Source organism: Mus caroli, chromosome 8 (genome assembly GCF_900094665.2).
Source record: "Mus caroli chromosome 8, CAROLI_EIJ_v1.1, whole genome shotgun sequence".
In the NCBI taxonomy this organism is placed as follows: Eukaryota; Metazoa; Chordata; class Mammalia; order Rodentia; family Muridae; genus Mus; species Mus caroli.
In genome coordinates this window covers 86467319-86490968 of record NC_034577.1, presented here as the reverse complement: position 1 = coordinate 86490968, position 23650 = coordinate 86467319, and the positions used below count along the sequence as shown (strand labels likewise).

General features: G+C 53.3%; 1 protein-coding gene across 5 annotated transcripts in view; it reads right to left on the bottom strand.

The window, feature by feature from the left end:
* Nucleotides 1-22971, bottom strand: part of Adgrg1 (adhesion G protein-coupled receptor G1) — a 37992-nt gene extending 15021 nt beyond the window's left edge. The window contains exon 1 of one of the 5 annotated variants that reach the window (XM_021170109.1): nt 22663-22971. The gene's annotated coding sequence lies outside the window, so the exon portion shown is untranslated. Of the gene's footprint in view, nt 1-3556; nt 3639-4861; nt 4904-14729; nt 15229-22544; nt 22636-22662 lie in introns of those variants that run through there. The other 4 variants (XM_021170108.2, XM_021170110.2, XM_029480698.1 and 1 more) reach the window with 4 other exon arrangements.
* Between the last annotated feature and the right edge of the window lie 679 nt (nt 22972-23650).

Here is a 23650-nt window from a genome sequence, read left to right as displayed (position 1 = left end):
ATACAGCAGGCAAGTCCAGCCTAGAGAGAAGTTGCTGGACTGACAACCCCTTTCAGAGTGGCTGTTATTCTTGACCTCAGCTTCCCGTAAACACGCTGAGAACAGAACACGCTGAGCCAGCCTGATACAATGGATAAAATCACAGGGTCCCCAGGGATTCAACAAGATAGAGGGGGGCTAAGGCTGTGTGAGCCCCCACCATTCCTAGCATGATTGGTTGCTAGGGAAAGGGCCAGCATGGTGGGCAGCAGCAATATTAGAGCTCACTTTCTCTCCCGAGGCCTGAGTCACTTCCCCTGCCATCCTATGTGGACCTGCGTCACCTAGACGCCACCAGCTCCTGGAAAACACATTTCCTCCTAGATGGAGGTGGAAGTTGAATGGGACTAAGAGAGCTCTAAATTAACCCTTCCTGGGCTGTCACCTCACATGTTGAGCGGGACCCCTTTCCACCCACTACGGTTACAAATTAGCTATCCTAAGGGCATCTGTCATAGCTTTAGGTCTTTGCTGGGATGTGCTCTTGGGTTCTGAATGACAGATTTCCACTGTGACCTTCTGCTCAAAGCCCAAGGCCCCAGGAGTATCCAACTTCCTCCCAGCCATATACGGCCCTGTGAGCCTCCCTGACAAGGGCTGGCTTCATCAGAGTTGCTCCAAACTGCCAGTGCACGGGGACCCACCCCAGGAAAGGTACTTTGAAGGACAACGCTTGGGTCCTTGCACAACAGCTCAGGTGTGGCCCAGAGTCTGGCTTTGGCAGTATCCAGTGATTGACAGGCCACCCATGGGGGCCAGGGGGTACCCAGGAGCCAGGCAAGGGTCTGCTGGATTTACTCAGCTGTGAAAGAACAAAATGTGGACAAGAGACAAAGGCAGCCTGCCTCTCCTGATCCCTGTCCCTTCCCCACGACATGATATATGGCCTCCCAGTATTTGGCAGGGAGCTGGTGATCTGAGGGGCCTCCGGCAGGAGATAGAGATAAAGCCAGATCAAGGAAGGCAGGAGTTAACTAGTTTCCAGGTCTGAGTCTCCTGTGACCGACCCAGGGCCTATCAGGGGAAACTGAAGTGGCCTCAGCTTACCATCAGCTACTTTGTACAGTTGTAGAATGTGTTCCTTGGGAGCTATGGAAACTCAGGGAGAGGATGGGAGATGATAGGAGCCTTCACAGTATGAACGTGCAGAGCTGCAAGTGTGTGTGTATGTGTCCTCGAGCCCATGAGTGTGCACTGGGTAAGGAGGAAGGGGAGGATGGCTGGCGTGGACTCCAATCTCTGCGGAGGAGGTGGCTCAGACACATATCCAAGGCCAGAGTAGGAGTGGGGCACAGGGATGAGGGGATCCTCCCCCGAACACCTTCCAGGCTTGGCTCATCAGTACAACTCCTCACTTATAAGCACCACATAGCCACATCTTCAAAGGAGCTGTTTACCAGACCCAGGGGACCTGCACTACCCTTCCCCACTCAGCCAGGGCTCACTAGGCTATGTCCCCAGCTTCTGGGTAAATGCTGGGCTCTGCCTTCTGCATCTGCCCCCCCCCACACTCCACAGTTGGGTGACTGACACCCAAGCAAGCTGACCCCTTCGGAACCTACCCCTCACTGAGAGGGAGCACTGGGGTCACAGGGCAGCACCGTGACTTCAGGCTTCAGGAATCTGTCTAGACTGCACGATAATAAAAATCAAGTTGGCACCTGTCCTAGGGGCTGGCAGGTTCCCAGGTCTTACCCACTAGGGCAAGGCTCACTTTCTGGGTTGCTTGTTTGTTTGTTTTTGTTTGTCTTGCACTTGGCCCAGGCTGGCCTTGAACTCATAGCAATCCCCCTGCCTCAGTCTGTCAGGCACCAGGTTTATAGGCCTGAGCTACCACACTGGGCATGGCTGCAGGTAGGACCATCTAGACCCAGCCTTGCTATATAGGACTACTCAGCTAGCACAGGTCTCACCTTCTTGTGATTTCCTGCCAACATCCATGAGCTGCAATACCCTCTGCCAGCCCTGCCCCATGGGGAAACCGAGGGAGGGGAGCTGTGGGCATTGAGCGCCAGCCCAGCAGAAGACCTGTGGGCACAAAAGGTTCTAAGGCCTCAGCGGCTGACCATTCTGCAGCTTCCTCTTCCTACAACTAGGCATGCACATGGGGGGCCCTAGGAAGGCTAGGGATCATCACCAAGCAGGAGTGAACTAGCCTTGGTTACTTCCTTAACCGCCCTTGCCCACAGGCCCTTCCTATGGTGCTAACTTGTAACACATCCATGGTCCCTGGCTCAGGCTTCCTTTATAGCATCATGGTAGCCAGGAGGCAGCAGACCAAGTGTGGGGCTCAGCAGGGATTTATCCAGAACAATGGAAGGGACTCTGGAACCCAGGTATCCTCCAGCAAGCACTCGGTGCCAGCACCAGCAGCAGCCTTGCCGCAGAGCGGCCCAGGGTCTCAACTCTGTAGCCCACCCACTGCCCACTAATTCTAAAGCGATGCTTATCCAAAGGCAGGGAGCGTTCGATGCAAAGGTCTTCCATCGCAGCCAAGATCACAAAGCAAAGGAGGAGGCACACTGCGACTCAAACCTAGTTCTTCTAACCTCAAAGCAATGGTTTCAGCCACCACGGTTACTGCATCCCTCCCCTCCCTCATTCTCCCTGGCCTTACGGTGGGGGGACTTGCTACTTCTCCTCTGATTAGAGAGACCTTTGGACCCTACTTTGGGCCTTAGCACAGCAAAGACTCTGGTAAGTGCCACAAGTAGAAACAGCACGAAACTTACGGGGGCCATTCCCTAAACCAACGTGGCAGGCCCTTTTCTGCATAGACACCCATCACTCATGTGAGAAACAAGTTCTCAGATGCCCTGGCACCACGGAGAGCATAGCCTATCAGCACGTCTTCATGTAAGTGCACACGTGTATATGCACACACATATACTGTCTCCCGTCCCTTGTTTTCTTTTCTGAGATGTCCCCCAAGGCTATTAGCAAGCACAAGATGAGCCACTGAAGCCATTTAGGTTGCAGTGTTCCCCAGGGACCCTCATCACCATCTCTGACACTTCCAGGCGACAGATCCCCCTGTGAGCTTGGGGTGCATCCAGGACAATCCTGCCTCCCTTCACCTGCAACAGTAGCTCATGGGGAAACAACAGTGCCATACCTAACCGGAAGCAATGCAGTCCAATAGAGCGATCCAGCTCTCCGGGCATTGCCCCACCCCCTCTCCTGTAGTTTCTCTGACTCTCCAGTTGGTCCCAAGATTCCACGGGGCTTTGAGCATCTAAAATCCCGGACTCATTTTTGTCACAGTCACACAGTTGTATTCAATGAGCCACTGTGGTCAGCCTTTCAAATCGGTACACAGGGTCAGCATCTGCCTCTCAGAGCCAGGTGGTACCTACAGAGAGGCTGCCTAAACCTGGAAGCTTGAGCTATCCTGCCTCTCAGTGGGTCTCAGTTTCCTGCTTTGTTAATGGGTAACTATGACCCCGTCCTCTGCAATGGGAAACTATGGTCCCCATCCTTGGCCAATTTAGGGTACGTACATTAGGGGAAAACCTACCTTTGAGCTGGCAGTGAGGGACAAAGAAGATGCACAGCCCTGCCCAGACTTTCTTCCCTTTCAGACTACAGCCATCTCTGTGTCCCCTCTAAGTTCCCCTTTTCCTATCTGCTTTCTTGAGTTGCCCAAGGCCACCCCGCTGGCTTTCTGGGGGCTGCACTGGACTCCCCAAGGCCCAGGCAAAATGCCCGTCTGTGGACTGCAGGATCTTTCTGTTCCCAAGGTCAGCTACCAAACCTCCCTTTTCTCCCCCTCTTTTCTGGCCCAGAGGCTGCCAGCTCAGGGACACAAAGCCAGGCAGCTCCCAACTATGGAGGAGACAGGAGGCACTAACCAGAGCTCCTCCCACCCCCAGCACAAAAAGGTTCTCTCAGCTCCTCTGTGACAAGCAGGTGCCTGCCCCTTCAGGAACACAGCCACACTTATAAAATATAGCTCCAGCAATATAATAAAATACTTCAGAAAGGCAGGGCAGGACTCAAAGCTCTTTGAGCAATTAATACATTTATGTGCTTGTGTTTTGAGATGGTGTCTCTCTATGTAGCCCAGCCTGGCAATGAACTTCTCATCCTCCTGCTTCACCCTCCCAAGTGTTCATATTACAGGCCTGAGCTCCCATTAACACATTTAATCTTCTTTAAAACCTATGAGAAAAAGCCCATGACCCACTGAACGGACAAATGAGAAGCCCCTGGGGAAGCCAAGTCACCCGCTAGGGTCACACAGCAAAGAATGAAGCTTGCATGGGGAATCCAGGCTAGCTCCAGAAGAGACCCACTCTTGAATGGAAAGCTTACCTGCTAGTGAGAGCCTCTCTTTAGAAGTCACAGTGAAATGGTCTCCTTGGGTGAAGCAGACTGCCATCTGCGCAAGACCCCAGTCCAAGGGTCTGCATGAACTTACCCAGGTGACAATGGATCTCAGCTCCTCTCTGGCTCTTCCCAAGGCTGTGGTATTTCCAATTCTCCTAGTCCAGTTATCCCCACTACCCTTCTCTGAGACCTATGCTGTGACAGCTGAGACTCAAAAATGTTCAGCTGGAGAGGGAGGGAGTGTGGCTACCCCTAACCACTTCCTGATGGCTCTCCAGGCTGTTTGCGTCCCCTTAGAGGGCCAGCTATGATGGCCCCCAGGGTCCTGACAACCCACCACCATTAACTACATGTCAGTGTCAGAGGAGGGGGGAGGGAGGATACAGGGCAACAAGAAAGAGAGGGAAGAAAGGAGGCTGTGGAGAAGGAAAGGAGATGGTGGGAAGGGAGAGATGGGAGAAAAAGAAGCCAAAAAGGAGGAGCAAGAATCTACCTGGTTTTCTCTTCCAGGCAAAAGTGACTGGACGAAGCCTCCTGTTTGCAGGCAGCAGACTACTGGAGTAAGGGACACTTTCCTCTAGTACAGGGGGCTGAAGGTTGAATGAAAGCCTGGGTCCCCCCCCCCAGTCACCATCCCCTTACTAGGGCTTCAAACAAAGGGGGCAGGCGGGAAGCTGAGCTGAGAAACTCGGGCCTCCAGCGCCAAGGGGGAGGAAGGGGCGCAGGTGACAGCAGCCCCTGGCAACCGTTCCCCTGGCAACCGTTGGCAGCTGCATGGACTGCGTCACTGCCTGGCTTACAGCGCGGGCTCTCCAACTTGTCTGTACCCAAGCGTGAGAGCTTTCGTCCTGAGGCTGCCTGGGGCTAAAGCAGGTTACTAGCAGGGACAAGAATGGGTCCTAGAGCTTAAGGGATCTGTCTTGGGGGGGACCCCAAAACCTCAGAGCACCCAAGTTCTCTAGAGAAGCAGAAGGGTAGATTTTAGCATGAAATCTCCCAGTGACTTTTTTTTTCCTTTGAGGGGAGAGGCTTGAGGGAAGAAGGTCTTGCAATATAGTTCAGGCAAGTGGGCTGTCTGTGTCTTCTTAGAGGACCAGCTATGTGTGATGCCCCTTTCCTAGGGTCCCCAATAACACCCCACCCCACCATTAGCTATACGCCAGTATCAGGGGAACAGGGAGGGGATACAGGGTTAATGGGAGCAAGAACTTGCTATCTTCCTGCCTCTGCCTCAAGTACAGAGATCACAGATGTGTGCCACCACTTCTAAGCCTCAGAGTGACTTTAACACCAAGTGGTTTGAGAACAGGATGGGAGCGGCGAGACCCTTGACCAAATGAATACCTTTTAGAGGCTGCCACTTGCTGCCTGCCTCCCCATGGCCTTGGTCACAAGCCAGGTGGCAGAGCCTCCAATCCCTACCATTGGCTGCAGTGAACAGAGTGTATGCCATTCTTCCTTGAAGACGCCAAGAGTCTGTCTCCTCCTGGAGGCCTTCCCAGATTGCCACAGCTCACTCATAATCCCCTTGGTGAGCCAGCCCAGGCCTGAGGCTCCTCCGGCTTATCCTAGTGCTCCCAGGCTATGGCAGGAAGCATCTGGGCCCCTCTTTACCTATCCAGGAGGAGAGCAGGACAGAGTCAAGGCTTCTTTCCCCTAACACCGGGAATTTTAGAAGCTCATTTCTACCGCTCTGTATGGTAAGCCTGGCTGAGCCCATGCTGAGACAGGACTCTAGAGTCTGGGGAGGGAATATGATTGCTCAAGGCTACATAGCTGGGAAGGGCAGGGTATGAAACTCAAACACCGATCTCTGAGACGCTTAAGAACCCATCTCATCCAAGCTTGATTTGATTTCTAGACAGAGCACTCACTCCTTTCTACGCGAGCACAGCTCTTACCTCTGTGACACTTTTCTACCCAGTGAGTCAAAAGGGAAAGATATTCATCACGTGGGGTCACCTCTGAGCTCCAAACTTGAACAAGAACAGAGAGAGCTATCTGAAGGCCTCCAGCTCCAGTTGGCAGCAGAGAAGGACGGAGTCAGGCTGGGAAGGCTGAGGCACAGGGTCCCAGCCCTCTGATGCGCTGTGGCAAGCCTTTCCCCAGAGCACCACTGACTCTAGTAGATCTCACGCCTCAGGTGAAAGGGCTGGCTTGGGCCCTGGGAAAGGCAGCTGAGCTTGGAGCCCCAGGCATACTAGCCTAGTGCCTACAGCCCATGGACCCCAGCCAGCAGGCTGCCTCGGTCAGCAGGCCACTATTGTCTCACTGCCAGAGCCTGGGACCATTCAGGCTCTATTTTGGGTCTGGAGGAAGAGGAAAAGAAAGCAAAGAAAGGAGCTGCTGTCCTGGGCAGGGGTGGGGGTAGGGTGGGGACACCTTCCCCTGCCTCCAGAGAGAGCTCCAAGGCCCACTAGCTGGGAAGGCAGCCATATTGGATCAAAGGACCCTAAGACCTCAGAGAAGCTGGTGCAGGGTGCTGAGGTCCCAGAAGGAGGGCACTCAGACTCTTAGCACACACTCAGTACTCACTCGCTATAGCAAGAAACCAGGGCACAGCCACACATTCCCATCTGCAGACCCCTACCCATCTTCACCCATGAGAAACCTGGCAGAGCCAATGACTGCTCAGAAACTGCAGCCTGGGATAGAACCAACTCTGTTCTCACAGAGCTTCTCCGATGCTTACAGAGCAATACAGCTGTCCACACAAGCCAGTGACCCTGGTCCCACCTGTCACCCTACCCTCCTCACACTCACCAAGTCCAGGTGCACCCCAGGGCCTTTGTACCTGCTCCCCTCCCCCATTATGGGTACTTTCTAAGCCCTCCCCTCCAACTGGCCTTCTTGGGCCTTCATTTAAATATCCTCTCTCTTGAAATCCCATCTGTGACCCCCCCAATTCAAAGTGACTTCTGTGTCTCTAGTGACCTGTTCTCTTTTGAGAGCCCTAGGCCATTTCTGAAGTGGCCTTGCAATTAGCTTGTTTGCTGTTCTTCGGTGGCCTTTGCTGTCTTGTTAGTCTCTCTGTGTGTGTGTGCATATGAGCACCGGTGCTGTGGGGCCAGAGGTAGAAGATCTCTATGTCTGGGGTTAAAGGTGGACTAGAGTAAGCTCCCCGACATGGGCGCTGGGAACCAAAGTCCCCTGCTAGAGCAATGTTGGCTCTGTCTCTCTAACCCTGTCCGTCCATCCGTCTGTCTGTCTGTCTTTCAGTCTATCTGTCTGTCTTAGCACCTCTGACACCCCTGCTAGTACAGTATAAGACCACAGCAGCTGCCCAATGAAGCTAGTTGAACACATGAACAAATGAAAAAAATTGAGGCTCGAAGCCAGGCCACAGGCTCTGTCTCCCCAACAGCTGATTCCTGATACTGTAGATTCAGGCTAAAGACAACTGCTTAAGAACAGGGCACTGGGCTGTCGCTAGCCTCTGACTAGGTTAGGAGATCGCATGCCTCTCCTGGGTGTTAGGGCAGTGCAGGGATCCCCAGACCATGCACAGCCTGAGAACTGAGAACCCAGGGCAGGTGCCTCTGAAGACTAGGATGGAGCACACAGAGTTAAGTCACAGCAGGGACCACACACCTGTGAGCCCCATGACGTGCACCCGCCTCCACACCTCCACTGTCATCTTGAGGAGGGGTTTTCTTTCTAATCGAATGGGCCGGCAGAGGAAACAGGCTTAGAAAGAAACTATTTGCCTAGGGCCATGGAGCTGGTAAAACTGGATCCCAATCCAGTCTGACTCCTTCATCTCTATCTCTATGGTGCTCTTGTAGCACGTCACCCTTGCATGGGCAGGGCCACGGTGTAGAGTGCTAGCCGCCCCTGCCATTTGGCAGAGGTGGAGATGGAGGCTCAGAGAGGTTTTACCGAAACCCCAAAGCCTCACAGCTGAGGGGATGTACCAGACCAACCCTCTACACGCATGTGCTGTGTGAACACCACTGTCTTTGCAGATCACGTTTACTGAAGCTTTCCTTTAGAAGGGAGACAGAGATGGGACACCTGCCTGTGTTGAAACCCATGGCAGGGTCTCTAGGGAGACATGCCAAGTGTCTTTCCCAATCACAGCTGGTGATGGCTCCTTCTCTGCCAGACCCTACCAGCAGGGATCCCAAGAGGGTGGGGCAAGCTTCTCGACTAGAGAAGTACAGCTTGCAGGAGTCTGGCAAGAAGGTTCCTTACTGGCCTGCCCACTGCCCACAAGGTGATAGTATAACCAGTGCTGGGGAAGAAGAGCAGGCAGCGTGGACACCCTGCCTAGATTCAGGGCTTTAGGAAGATCAAGAGACCCCAGACCCTGCAGATAGGTGTGTGCCTTTTCTGAACAAAACAACCTCTCTCACCCCCAGCTCCTCACCCCTGAAGGTGTAGTGAGACACACCAATGGGGGAGCTAGGCGCAATGACCATCAAGGCAGTAGTGGGGACATCACTCACAGACATCACCTGATACACTAGAACAACCATGTGCTACTTACTACCCATGTGCTGCGTAACCCTCGACAACACTAAAGGACATGGTCATTTGGTGCCACCCCTCTAGGAATGGAAAAGCTCATGGCTGGAAACAGCTGTGAAGAAGAGCCTCTTGACCCCTCAGGTCCCTTCAAGATCTTCTTTGACCAACTTAACTACTTGCAAGGACGGAGAGCTAACTACCTCCAGTGCAAACAGCCATTTTGACAACACGGGAACAAGTCTGATCACAGGCAAGTGACCAGAGTCCAGGTCTCTGTCACCATGGACTGTCCAAGAACCTTCAACCTGCTTCATCATCTCTGAAGCAAGGATTGAAAATTTCAGCCTCAGAAGTACCAGAGACGGAATGAGGGCTTTGAGCAGTGGAGTGGAGGCTACAGTGGAGACAGGCTTTTGGCCAAACCTAAGCCATTTGGCACGTGCCCAGGTGATGATACAACAGACGGGAATCAGGCCCAGGCTCTGCATGACTCAGCTGTCCTGACCAACCTCTGAGGTCCACCTCTCACATATGTCACATCAGAACAGGTGGGTCACCTACCACAAGGTCAGAAATGCAGGCTTCCAGAAATAAAACTATGCTCCGAGAACTAGTCTCAGCTGGCAATGGCCACCCAACCCAGACCCTAGGGACCAAGGGAACCCAGTACAAAAAAAAAAAAAAGTGACCATGGAGTACTACTTAGGCTGCCAGCCTGGCTGGAACCCAGGCATCTTCTTTGAATCCAGGATGGTGGCCAAACAGTAGGCAATGCCTAAGAGTCACCTTCCCTTGCTATGCCTTTTGCAAACGTGTGCTCCACCTCTTTCCCCTGCACTTGAAATTCTAAAGAGAAGCCTCAGCTAAATGACTGTAATACTAACTGTGAAGTCATCTCTCTCAAAGACTGCAGAACCCAGGAAATCTGGTGACCCTAAGATAGTGTCAAAATGGGCTGCATTCCCGCTACTGCTGAGCATCTGCGAGTAATGAACCCAAACCATAAACCACTGAGAGACTTCTCTTGCAGACAAGTAACATCTGTCTAATGGGCCACGGGAGATCTGGAAGGTCAAGGTCAGCAGTGTCCTCCCGGGAAAAGGAGGATCAGACACCGTAGATGGCAAAGACTGCTCATCATGTGCAGTCTGTCCACAATCATACTGCCGTCCTTTCCAGACAAGAATGTCTGTGCACCCAAGGACCCCAGATGGAACTCTGAGGAAGACAGTCCCAAAGGAGGTGACTCTTGAATAAAAATGATTGGTTTTCAAGAGATACCCAGGCCAGAGTCTGACAGTATGGTCCCAGGTCTTAGGAGGCAGGATTGAGTCTCAGACAGGACAAGCCTCAGAACAGCAACCAAGACCCTGTCAGTGGAATATCTGAGGGCATGGGCTATCTATGGTTTGAAGCCTTCCTGATGACATGACATCTTGAGATGGGGCAGACTGTTTCTCTGGGATAAGTTTGTTGCCACTCTGCCAAAGAAGGTTCCAGAAATGGTACCACTAGCAGCGCAGCACAGCACTTACGGAACTGGGAAGGAAGCACTTAAAGTCTCACGGCTCTCAAGATGCCATTGTTACTACTCCTGCTTTAAAACTAAAGGAAACCAGGGGGCAGGGTAAACACACCCTTCCAAATTCACACAGCTGAAGACGCTCAGATGGAACCAGGCCGACACTGAGTCTACACTCCTAACCACCCATCTGATCTATGCTAGGGCACTGCCAAAGTGGGAGATTGAGAAGGTCTGGGGGCAGATTAGGATGAAGGCCACTTCTCCTGAGCCTTAGCGACCTGTGGCTATTCCCTTCGCTCCCCACAGTGCCTCTTAGAGATCCAAGTATCTTCATCCTCGCCTTACTGCAAATGAGACTCAAAACAAGCAAGTTGCTTGCCAAACATGGCAGCTCCTGGTCGTCATCTCAGCACATGGGAGGCTGAAGTGAGGAGACCATGAGTTTGAGGCCAGCCTGGGCTACATAGTAGTAATACCCTGTGTGAAAAAGCAAAAGGAAAGAGTGGAATTGAAGAGGAGGGGAGGAAAAGAGGAAAGAGGACAGGAGAGGGAGGACAGGATGGAGGGGGGGTGAGGAGGACAGCATCACTTGCTCAAGGTTACTCTTCCAGGATCTGAATTTAGTTGAGATTCAAGCACCCCTGAGCAGGGCTTACTGAGGACTCCCAAAGGTGCAGCCTACTGATTGTACATTTGTAGCCCATGCTGCCCTGGGTTTTTGCAACAGATCTTACAAGAGATGGTTCTGGTTCTTTCCACTCACAGGCAGGGAAGCCGAGGCCCAGAGAAGCCATGATCTTGGACAGTGTAATGTGAGTCTCTGGTGCTCACCCACTTTCTGCTACAGAAAGTGGGAATCCAGGCAGATATTGCTGGGAGGAGGAAGGCAGAGGCCTAGGGGGACAGAAGGGTAGGATGAAGAAGCAGGAAGGACCGTTTTCTATCTCGTCATTCTAGAGTCAAAGTGGCCCTGAAATGGGAAAGGCAGGCTGAGGCTATTAGCCACAGAACCATGGACCATGGACTTGAGAGCCAGTCCCTCATCCCCAGACCATCTCCCATTAGTGCAGAGAGGACTGCCTGCTGATGTGGGATGCTCCGCCAACTTCTCAGCTCTAAGCTCTTATCTCTGCCTGCCTGGAACTGCATCCACACATCACTAAGGGCAGTGCTAGCCCAGGAGCCTGGTGCCCAACCACCCATGCTAGCCTTGCTGCCGGCACAGATTGGACTAGTCGGGGGCAAGTTGACTCGTTCCAGTGTCCAGCTCCCCCACAGGCCTTGGAGATAAGAAGTGACGACTCCGACTTCAGGATGCCTATCCATCCAGTAGGAGCCAGAAAGATGAATGCTAACTTCCCATGATTCCAGTGCTATTCTGCGTGTTTTTGTGTTAACTCTGCGATGCTCGGAGCAGCCCCCTGAAGATGTGGTTAAAGACAAGGAAACAGAGCCCACACAACCAGAAAGGAGTATAGTCAAGTCTTCTTTGACAACTGTGCCTGAATCCCATCGCCAAATGCAAGGGCTTGCCAGTGGTGGGGCATGGGCACATGCCTGCCTACAGATAGCTTAGGACCCAGACAAGGACCTCCTTGCCTCCCAAGAGAGGCAGAAAACAACAATGAGACATGGAGCCCTAAAGATTTGGATCCCTTACCAGGGAAGCCTCCTCACCCCTATTCCTTGTCTCTAAAGTAAGCAATGAGTCCAGAATGGAACGTTCAGGATTGTTCTAATCCAGGCTGGGCTTCTAGAGAACCTGGAGAGTTCAGAGCACATGGGGCCCCAGACAGTATCTCAGGCCACCTTACGCCGGGCAGGTCAGTGATTAGCAGAGAGCTACTACCCTTAGTCCCTCTCCTCAGTAGCTCAGGCCTGACCTCAGAATCTACAGACTCCCTCAGGGGCCCTCAGCAACTCCAGATGGGGCTGGAGGTCCAGAGCCTGGAGCAGGGACAAGCTCTCAGCCGAGCAAGGGATGGCTTGCCAGTGCTCCACCCACTATATCTGAGAGGCCCCTTTGTGCCAGCCCTGCCCCACCCCCTACTTGCCATCTGCCAGGTCCCTGGAGGCTGGTCACCCTCGGCTGCCAGGCGCACTCACATGATGCCCCCATCTGATGTGAGTCAGAAAGTAGGGCCACCCTGAGGACCTCCACCCCGAGGGGAGGGGGGCACAACACTGAAGTTTGGGTCCTGTGTTGTCACACATCCCCCAACCTCCCCACCAGTACCTCTAACACCCTCATCAAGGGCCTGCCCCTTCCCCTACTGACTAGAAGCTCATCCTGCATCCCGAATCCCAATGAGGGCTCAGCATCCACTGGACGGGAGGTCACCCACAGTGGCCACCTTTATGGCTGTCCTGTCCATGTCTCTTCCTTGTCTATGCAGAATCTTGATAAGCAGGCCATCCCCACAGAATCTGTCATAACTCTGTCTACTCTCTTCATTTCCCTTCCTTGTGGTTGAACTATCAGTTCTACTTCTTTTCCATTAACCAGGAAGCCATCCCTAAGCCTGAGACTCAGCAGCCAGGGGACAAGCAGCCAGGTCAGACCCACAGTGTTCATCCTCTGCCCTGCTCACCCTGCTGCCCGGTCCTCTCACTATCGCTTCCCACGGCACAGGAGATTGAGACCCTCTGATGTAACCCATGTCATGCTGCAGTTCTGTGGCTGGCACCATGTTTCTGAGCTTTCATTGTTCCCCCAAATTCTCCCCATATTATATTCTCTGCCATGGACATTCCACACATCTATGCCCAGACCCCGCCCCTCCCTCTTCCCTTCTACCCAGTTTAGGGCCAGACTCACTCCTCCTTTCTCACAGACCCAGAGCTCCTGTCATCTCCTCCCCCCCTGCAATCAGACCTTCTTACCAGCCTGTCCCTAACAGGATGGCGGCGCCACATACAAGCTGATTAGGACAACCTCAACCTCCTAGCCAAAGATCGCACCAGGAGCCAGGAGCCCCCTGCCCCAGACTCTAGGAACCAAGTCCTCAGCCCACACGGAGGCACAGTGGTTAGGGTCACCCCCCATGCCAATTTAGCAACCCAAAGAGAAGCCGGTTGCAGTGACTTTGACCAAGGTGGATCAGGGTGGGATGTATCTCAAGTTCCTGGGGCTCTAATAACAAAAGGAGATAAAAGTCTGGCCCCAAAAGCTAGTACAGACCCTGAACAGGGCAGGGAGGACCACACAGGGACTGGCCTAAACTCTGGGGTCCCCTTGGCAGCCTGCAGCACTCAATGACCAGAGCTTGCTCTTTCAGCGGTCTCCAAATCCTGGAGGGCTGCTGCCAGGAGGGAGCCGTTTGCAAGTTCCAACTGACCTTTGCCTCATTGCTCACTGTGCAGCACACAGTAGGCACTTCATGCTTCAAATCAGCAACCTCCCTTGGCCTTCTGAAGGAGGCACAGGATTTCTCCACCCATGTCACCCACCCCATGACACGATGGCCCAGGTGGAAAAGGGGTTCTGTCACTATTCACCCCAGCCCCCTCCCTCAGTAAAACGAGCCCCTTAGAGGCCCTAACGGTCACCACACAGAGATGGCTGGTTGGAGAGTGGGGTTAGACAGGAACCCTGCCCCCATTTCCTATACTAGGGGAAGGGGACTGAGGTCCTATCAGGCCCAGGCAGCTGGGGCCCTGAGGTCTTGTGGTTAGTGGGTAAGGAGCTCTTGGCGCCTTGGCTTCCCTTCCCAGGATCTTCATTCCAGGTGCCTCCTGTTCAGACCAATGTTGCACTGTGCCTTCGTTCCTTGGTCAAAAGTTGTTACTGCCCTGGTTCTCTAGGGGCCCCTGTCCTGTCCCTAAGAGATAGACGAGGCCACTGTCAGGGGCACCATGCTCAGCCTACCACAGTGCCCTCTTCCGGAGCCTGGCTCTCCATGACTCTGGACTTGCTGTGTGACCTCAGACAAGCTGCCTGCCCACTCAGAGTCTCCCAACTCCCACATGGCTTCTTCACAGCCCAGGCAGGCCTTGAACTTGAGAGCCTACCTACCCCTACCTCCCCAAATACCAGGATTACAGGTGAATGCCACAGCCTAAGGTGAGAACAGCCAGTCTATCAAAAGGCCCAGAGCGTTGCCACCACACTGCTGGGCCCAAGACTGAACCACACCAGTGGAGGCTTGGTTTCCCAAATGCTCAACAACTAATGGCTCCAAAAGTTCTGGTCCTTCTGACGCTATCCTCTTTCTAGGCAGCTCTCAGTTTACACACATCTCTACCCCTGCGGTGCACTAAAGCCCCCTGCCACCCCCCCAGATCCCTTTACATTCTACAATCTCTGTTTAACAGCCACATGCCCTCCCCATCTACTCCCACCCACTGGCTGCCCTTAGTCCGGTACCTGGTGCCAGGCGGCGGGTTCTGGAAGGAGCCAGGCAGCTGAACCACCTTTCAGGATTCTCCTCCAATGCTGAATTTTGCAGTCTGGGTCTCTGGGTAAGAGTGTGAGCTAGAGCGAGCAAGTGCACTGGCTGGGAGTGGGGGGAGGCTTTGGGGAGGCTCCTACCAAGCCAGCAGTCCCTTCTCTATAGTGGATAGAGCCCAGGCAGCAGGCTGTGTGGAGCTGGAGAACCCGGAGAACTGGGGGAGGGCCGGGACACCCTCCTGCTCAGCTCCTCCCTTCAGGCTGGAGATGAGATGACTGGCTAACTGTGAGTCATGGCTTTCTCAGAGGGAGGCAGGAGGAGGCAGGGCTGACTGACAGAGGTGAGGCAGGGACCCTGGGGGATGCCCGTGACTCAGGCCTGGCAAGTGGGGACCTGGGTCTCTCCTCTCATCATCCCAGACCCTGGTACCAGTTTCAAAAATGGGTATGAGCTGGGATGAGTGTGTCTCCTCACATACCCACCCCCCATCATTAAGTCCCTGGGGGCTCCCCTGAAGTTCTTTCAAAGCAATCAGTTTGCCATGGCAACAGGCTACTCAGCTGCTGCTGCCCCTTCCTCCCGGCCCAGCCAACAACTACCCCTTCCTGAAGGACAGTCTAACCTCCGTGGCAGCAGGCAGAGCCGGTGCTGACTGGCAGAGCGGAAGGCACTCCAAGAGGAAGGGGGTGTCAGGCCGCCTGGCTGGAGGCCATATGTGGCTGACTGCTGACCCATGTCTCTTGAGCGTCTTCCCAGCAAGGAGCCAGACCAGTCTCCCTCAGTCTCAACCTTTCAAAACTCACATCCTGGACCCGAGACACACACACACACACACACACACACACACACACACACACACCAGGGACTTCTGGAAATAGCCTTTTTTGAGTCTGTCAGCTGAGCCAAATGGGAAACTGAGGCTCAGGTAAAGAGCCCTTCCAAAACCTCAGAAAGAGCAATTTGAAAATGGGCCAACCCCATCATGCCCACTCTGGCTGCTGTCTGTTGGCTATTCTGGCTGAGGTTCACAGGTCCTGCACGGCAAGGATGGGGGTGGGAGGGGGGAGAGGGGGGAGGCGCAGGGCAGGGGGGAGTGTTTTGGATAAGCATGGCCCTTCAGAGTAAAGGTTCCTATCTTTGCTCTCCCATACTCCATACCGTGTGAGCCAAATGAAGCGCCCATGAGGATTTCACAACCTAATGAGGGCAAGTGGCAACAATAACAATAATGGCGGTAACAAAGTAACAGCAATCACACCGGCTGCGTTCCAGCCTTCCCGCCTCCTCCCTGCTTCCCAGCACCTGCCCAGACAATTAATGCATCTCAAGGAATTCTCCAGGAATGTGGTAATGAAGAAGGAAAAGGGCAAGGCAGAGAGAGAGAGAGAGAGAGAGAGAGAGAGAGAGAGAGAGAGANAAAAAAAAAAAAAAAAAAAAAAAGAAGTCGTCCAGAAGCTTCTAAAGGAAGGGATTGTGTCTCGCATACGTTGATCTTTCTGGTGCTGCAGACATCTCGGGTATTTGCTGAACCAAAGCTGTTGTTTGCGTGACTAACATTCCCTCAGGTGCTACTCATTGGAGTATGTCTATGTAGATTTGATCCATGAAAATATCTCTGCCAAGATAACCCATAGCCATAAGTCACAGCTACCAAAAAGCACAAAATGATAGGCCCCCTGATATCCAAAATATCTTCTTGTGACACTTCTGATTTTTACAACCTCTCACTTAAGAAATGTCTCTCTCCCTTTTCCTGGCTCTGAAAGTATTTGTGTAAGTGCTAGGAACTAAGTCCAGAGTCTTACACATGCTTGGTGAGCATTCTACCACGGAACTACATCTCAGGCCCCTCTAAGAAGAAATTTAACCCCAGTTGTACAGTTTTTTTTTCCTCTCAGCATTTAAGATTTTTGTCAACCCTAGATTTACCTTACTCAAATTAAATAACAGAGGCTGAGCGTATAATTCAAGGGACTTGTCTGGCATCTTTTAAGCTCTGGGTTTGATCCTCACACCATAAGAAAGAAAAAGGAGAAGAAAAAGAAAAGAAAAGAAAAGAAAAAAAAAAAAAAAAAGAGAGAGAGAGAGAGAGAGAGAGAGAGAGAGAGAGAGAGAGAGAAGATGCTCAGGGAAGTTAGTTAACTTCTTCAAGGTCTCACAGCTGGGGACGTAGAGGGGGCAGGCAGGCAGGAGCCCAGGGCACCTGGACACCTGGAGCCTGCACACCACCACCACTATGTGAGATGAGACATCAGAGACAACCAGGGACTTATCCAAGGCAGCACAGCTAAGACACAGCTGGGTCTCTGGCTCTCAGCAAACATCCAGTAGGGACAGGCCCTTAACCTCATCATCTCCACCATGTCTCCACCACACAGAAGAGGCCCATGTATAGAGTGAGCAAGGGGGCTCTCAGCCACACCCTTCAAAGGCTGGCTATGGACCAAATAGCTCCAGAGTCCCGGCTGGATAATAGAGAAATCAGGAAATTCAAGGAAAGGAGACCCTCAGAAGAACCTTCTAGGGGGACAGCAGTAGCCTGGAGAGGCGGGGAGAGCTATTTTTGAAGGAAGTAGGGCTAGATAGTGGAAGGTTTTAAGTGAATGGAACTGAAGTCTAATCCAAGGCACAGGGGCATCTCGGGAGGTGTTTGAGCACAGGAAGGATATCTGTGCTGGGTGCTCAAATTATGTAAATTTACCAGAAACCTCAGATTTCAGATGTGCCCCAGATCCATTCCATAAGAACCTAAAATTTAACAGGATTCCCAGGTGGCTATCGTTTTTTGGCAAAGCTTAAGTAGGCCCATCTCTACTCTACGGGATTGAACTGGGTGGGCATGGTGTAAGAAGTGTGGACAGGTGGCTGGGCTCAGGCCCGGGCCTTGAAGATGGAGACAGAGAAAAGCTGGGGTGAAGATTCTCATCCAAAAGACCAAAAACAAGGCTGAGGAAAGTCAAACAGGGAAAGGCGAAGTATCAAAAGCATCTCTGACATGTATAATCAGGGGTGGGGTACAGATCTGGGAAGAGAGAAAAGGCCGGCAATCTGCAGCATGCAGTATTAGGGAACCACATGTCCTCTCTGGTTCCCATGGCTACTGGAAGCACAATACCAGGGCCCAACCAGGGGAAAAAAAAAAAAGCAGCAGCTCCACAGGGAGGGTTGTGGGATTACAGGCTGGTGACAGAGCCAGCATGGGTTGGGGACCACAGAAAGCTGATGGGTGCCCCTTCTTTATAAGAAATGGAAGAGAGATGATACTGATGCTGGTCCCTGGCCAACTGGGTACAGCAGACTCTGCCAGCTGGTGACTTGGGTGAGCATCTCTGCCCAGCCACCCCTTTGCTGTCAGTCGAAGACAAAAACCAGCGCCTGCTCCCTGGGCACTGAGGAGAGACCTTCAGGGACACATGGACCCCGGGGACAGGGATAAGAAACAGTGCTGCTTACGGTGGCTACTGCCTGAGGCAAGGCCTGAGTGTGCACAGAGGACAGAGTATGTGGCTGTTGGAACTTCAAGGGGACCTTCAGGCCTCAGTCTTTCCAATCTGCCTGATAGAACAGGTTACACAAGCTGGCCTTGTCAAGAGCAACGAGCTGTGTCCACCCTTGCCAAGGGGCCTGGAAACCCATTGCCTGATCAGAGGTGGGTTTTTAACCAACAAAAAGAGTTCAAGTACAGGTTTCTCTTGCAAGCTCAATGTCCTTGTATATTTTAGAGCACAATACCCAGCCCACTGATGTTAACAGGGGCACAAGGGCATAAAGCTCCACCCTGTGAACATCCAGTGTCCCTTCTATACAACAGGAATGTCTAGACCATTTTACAGAGATGGAAACTGAGGCACAGAAAGGGGACCTTCCCAAAGCCACCCCACAATCCAGTAGCCTGGAACACAGAAGACGTGCTAAGGCTGTGCTCCTCCGTCCACCTCCCTGCTCCCTTCATTCCCGTGGGAAAGCCTCCCACCCACAAGTGTGGGGGTAGGGGGAGCCACAGCCCCATGATAACGCCACCTCCCGTCACATCGCCCCAGGGTCCTGCAAGGATGGGGGGGGTGTCCATGTGACTCAGCCACACTTACAAAGGCAGCTGTGTGCCAGCGCTCAGGACAGCCTTCCCCACTGGGGGGGCATCCCTTCCCCTAGCAAGGGAGGAGTCAGAAAATATGGCTGGTCCAAGAGGAGGGGAAACAGGGGCCTCCTCGACCATAAAAGTGGGCTGAGCCTCATAGGGATTCAAGTCTGGGCTTGGGGTTCAAGGACAACATAGCAGATAATGTGGAATCAAGTCTCAGGACAAGATGTGAGCTGACTCTGCCCAAGTCAAGTATGCCTGATTTCTGAGACCTTATTTGGAGTCCACTCTAGGTCCATGGGAATGGAGCCAAGCAGGTTCTGCCTGCATTTACCTGCCTCAGATTTCCAAAGCCCTAGGTTGCGGTCTGAGGCAAGTCCCATATCCTAGATGCTAGCAGAAATTCTTTAATCCCCTCATGGCCACAGCACTGTCCCTCTTCACCCCTTGTGCCAAATAGAAGTGGTAGACTTGTCATAAGCCATAGGAGTGGGTGGTGTTTTCTCCTACAGCCCTGCCAAGGGGTTTACACTAGGAGAGGGAAGGAACCCCCTAGCCCAGTGTCATGGCTGGAACCAGCATTTGACTTTCAGGACAGTTCCTTCCCCCAGGTCTCTCTTTCTGGCCCCAATGATATTTGATGGCATGCCAATGAGAAGTGGTCTTGGTCCCTGGCATGGGCACACCACCTTTCTCCCTGTGCTCACCTCATTCCTGACTGCAGGGAAGAGGCCAATCCAGTGTCTTGTTCCCTAGCCAAGTTCATGCTGGCTGCCTCCAAGGCCATCCCCCACTGACTGCCCTCAGAGGTGGGCATACCTGGTGCCCAGCTACCTGAGACAGGCAAACTGGCTAAGAACCGCCTGTTCATGTTGTGGCATGACGGAATGTCTGACCCTCAGTTTAGCCACCCCCGCTCCAAGAGCCCTCCAGTAAGAGGGGGTGGATCCAGCCAGATCTTGCTCAGAGAGTCATATGGGCCATGACCCTGCCTCTCAGCATTCAGAAGCCCCTGAGCCCAAGGCAAAGATGAGCACCTTGAATAAGCCCTCACCAATCCTGTCAAAAGTCTGGTGCCTGTTCTTCAGGATCCAGAGGCCTGGGGTCCTCCTGTGAGACCCTACCCATCTCTAAACAGAGGTTCCCTCTGCAGCCCAAGTGATCAGAAGGAGTTGTTATGATGAGGTCTTCCTCTCAGGGTGAAGACTTCCACTCAGCCGCTTCAGAGTGTGACTCTCTGACCTGTCCTCTGCTCAGAAGCAGGCTGACCCACGGGAGCCACTGACTGAGACTGCAAACCACTCTCCACGACACTCTAGTTCCTCCCAGTATAGCCCCAAAGCCCTCCATAACTGCCACGGGAGTCTAGCATCAAATTGCTGGGCTTTGATCTTTCCGTGCCTCAGTGTTCTCATGTGTAAAAATGGGTACGGCACCCTCCTGACCACTGGATTTGCTCTTGAGCGTGTGTTGAAATACATGCATGTGTGCATGTTTATGTGCACATGGGTGTGGAGGCCAGAAGTCAACCCTGTGTGTGTCTTCCTCCATCACTCTCCATCTTACATGTTAAATGTTCTAGGAATTAGGCTGTGTGTGTGTGCGCGTGTGTGCGCGAGTGCACATGTGTATGTGTGCACATGCAGGTAACAGTGCCACTGTCTTGCATGTGGAGGTCAAACGATAACTCACAGAAGTTGATTCTTTCCTTGCCTCATGTGGGACCCAGAGGTCTAACTCAGGTCATCAGACCTGAAGGAAAGTCCTTTAGCCTAAACACCTTGGTGGCCCTTCAAATTACTTTTGGAGACAGAGTTTCTCACGGAGTCTGAAGCTCTCTGATTCAGCTAGACTTGCTGGAGACCCTCCTGTCTCTGCCTCTCTCGGATACAAGCACAAACCACCAAGCTCAGCTTTTTACTGTGGTGCTGGGGAATCCAAACCCAGACCTTCATGCTTCCACAGCAAGCATGTTTGCCAGCTGAGTTATCTCCCTAGCCCCTTGAGGCTGCTCCTAAAATATCTCCAGTGTGCAGGAACAGAGGGACTTCGGCCCTCCACAGAAGCCACCCTGTCTCAGCTAGAGAGCTAGACACAGTCTGAGGTGACTAGCATTCCCCAAAAAGGCCATGTCAGCTACTGTCAACTGTTCCACACTTGTGCCCGGTCTATGCCACCCCTCCCCGGGTCCTGTTCTGAGGTTTGAGTGGAAGCTGCTCAGATACCAGAATTGGTCCAGCTGTCTCTGATCAAGCAGAGAAGCATTATCTCCTCGGTGCCAAGGCAGGCAGGGAAGCCCAGAGAGGTTTAGGGACTACCCACAAGACAGTACAGCCCCGTATGAAGAATGGGTAGGTCATGTTTCATCTTACAGAGAACACTATGCCAGGTCACTCACTGCCAGTCTCCAGGACCGGAATCATGGCTGTGCCCTCATGTGCGACCACATCCCCTTCTCAATACATACACAGCACAGATGCGTTTGTGAGATGTTGGCTGGGGAGACTCACTTGGGAATTCACAGACACTCGTTTCCTCACCCAAAATCCCCCTAGACTACCGCCACCTCCTTCCCTTTTTCCCTCCCCCTTTTCTCTCAAGACAGCATCTCTCCACATAGCCCAGGCTGGCCTGGAATTCAAAACTGATCTGCCTCAGCCTCCCTAGTGTGGCGATTACACCCCGCCCATCTCCAGCACTTCTCTTTTAATACAATAAAAAGCTGGGATCCTAAGTACTTTGTAGAAATCCCACAGAGCATGGGGCCTCCTAGTCCCGAAGACCTCGCCTCCCCCAACACCTCCTGCCTTCTGCATGCCCCTCTGCCCAGCTGCCAGGGAACCCCCCGGGGTCTCCCACTAAGTGCTGGGGTGCAGGTGGCGCAGGCGGCATAATGGAGTGATAACAGATGCTCATTAGCAGGGGCCCACCGTGCAGCCCACACGCCTCAGGGAGCCAGACTGGCAGAGGCAAACAGCGGCGCCAGCCGCCCACCTTTGTCTGGTTGAGTGGGGGCCGTGAGCTAGGGCTGGGGGCTGGGCACTGGGGCTTTAGAAGCCATATATGATTTGACATCCGGGGCCCCGTCTACTTCCATCATGGTACAGCTAGGGACATGGGTCCAGCTGGAAGGAATGCCAGGGTCCCATCAGAGACCATGGCAAGCCTGAACTTTTTCCTATCTGGGTGCATCTTTGGGGTTACCATGTGGGGGAAGCAACTGGTAGGAGGTGTGCACTCTTGTGACCCCCTCTAGTGACTCTTGGAGACGGGGTGACAAACCTGGGCTGACAGGCAAGGGGACCTGTGGCTGGCAGCCGCAGAGAGACATATACATGAGCTCTATCTACCCTTTTGCTGGCTTACCAGGAAAGGCTGCCTGCCTCTTCCTCCTCAAAAGTCAAACAACCAAAGTGAGCTGCTGCTAAACCGGTTCCTCCCCCCCCCCCCCGCCCCCGTGGATCTCAGGAGGAAACTGCTTGGGGAGCACTAGGGACGAAGGGAAAAATGGGGTTCATGCCGCCAGTCCTCATCCACACGCCAGGGTCCAAGCTTCACTCTGGCCCTCGTGGCAGTGATGCCCTTCTGAGCAAAGAGGGACACAGCTGGCCAACGTGTTCCAGTGCCCCCTCGTGAGCACGCCCAGCCCCACACTCTGAGCCGCAAGGAGTATCCTAGGACCAGCTAGAACCTCAAACTCAGTCGTTACCTGGGAGATACGATCCAGCACACACTCGAGAACCCCCAAACACTGCGCTGAACCTTAGACTAAGGTCAAGCGGGTCAGGCCAGGCGAAGTCCATGCCGTACCGACTGCCCTCTCTTACCTCCGTCTCGCACTCTGAACAGCAGCGTCTTGCCTCCAAGCCTAGGCAGGCACTTCTGTTAACAGCCTTTGCTGCTAACGTCTCCTCCTCCTTCCAGGTGCCCAGCACTTAGTCTGAGCCTGTCTAGGCAGCTGTGAACTCAATCCAGGTGAGGCTCCGCCTACCCGGCTAGCTTCCGGTGCCAAGTGCCCTCTAAAACTCCTAGGTTTCCTAGCGAGGTTTGACAGAGTTTTCAGACTCCATGGACTTTGGGGATTTTTTCCCTAGACAGTAAAAGCTGCCCCGTGGGAGGCCGGGATCACGCTGTCTCTGAGCTTCAGAGACCCTTTCAGGCTGTGGGAGGCATGCCGCCACGCCCACACACACCTGCAAACTGCCAGCCCTTTGTGGCTTCTCCAGCCTCTTCAGAGCCATATCCTGTCTGCAGCGCCATTCACACCAGCCACAGGCTGGATGCAGGAGGGCTCCGGGGTTGTGGGTGGGGCCCTCACAGTATGTCCTGCTAGACTCAGGTGGGATCAGAGCAGGCAGAAGGTGAGGGGGCAGGAACTGGAGCTTTTTGCTAGGGATGAGAGGTGGCAGCTGCCCCAGGTATCTTGGAAGGGGGCCAAGGGGAGAAGTCCAGGCGATCTCCACCCTGCAATGGAGAGAGGCCTCGTGCAGGCACTTCCCTCAGACCCTGCCACCCACCTCTCTTTCAATGCTCTTTCAGGCACGAGTATGTGGGCGGGGTATGTGTGTGAGTCCTGATGCACACACCCAGCTCCCAACATAGAGACTTGCTGGCTGAGCCATACTTCCCTCAGGACGCCAATCCAAGCAGAAGCTGATCCTCTGAGCAAGGGGTATGAAATACTGTTGTGGACCAGGCCCATGGGGTTGTCAATACCATAGGATCTACCTTGCTCCCCTCCTCACTGGGCCCTCCTGCCATGTTTTTCGCCACTGTGTTTCTTGCCCCTCAGGTCAATCCCCATGCTTGTCTTGT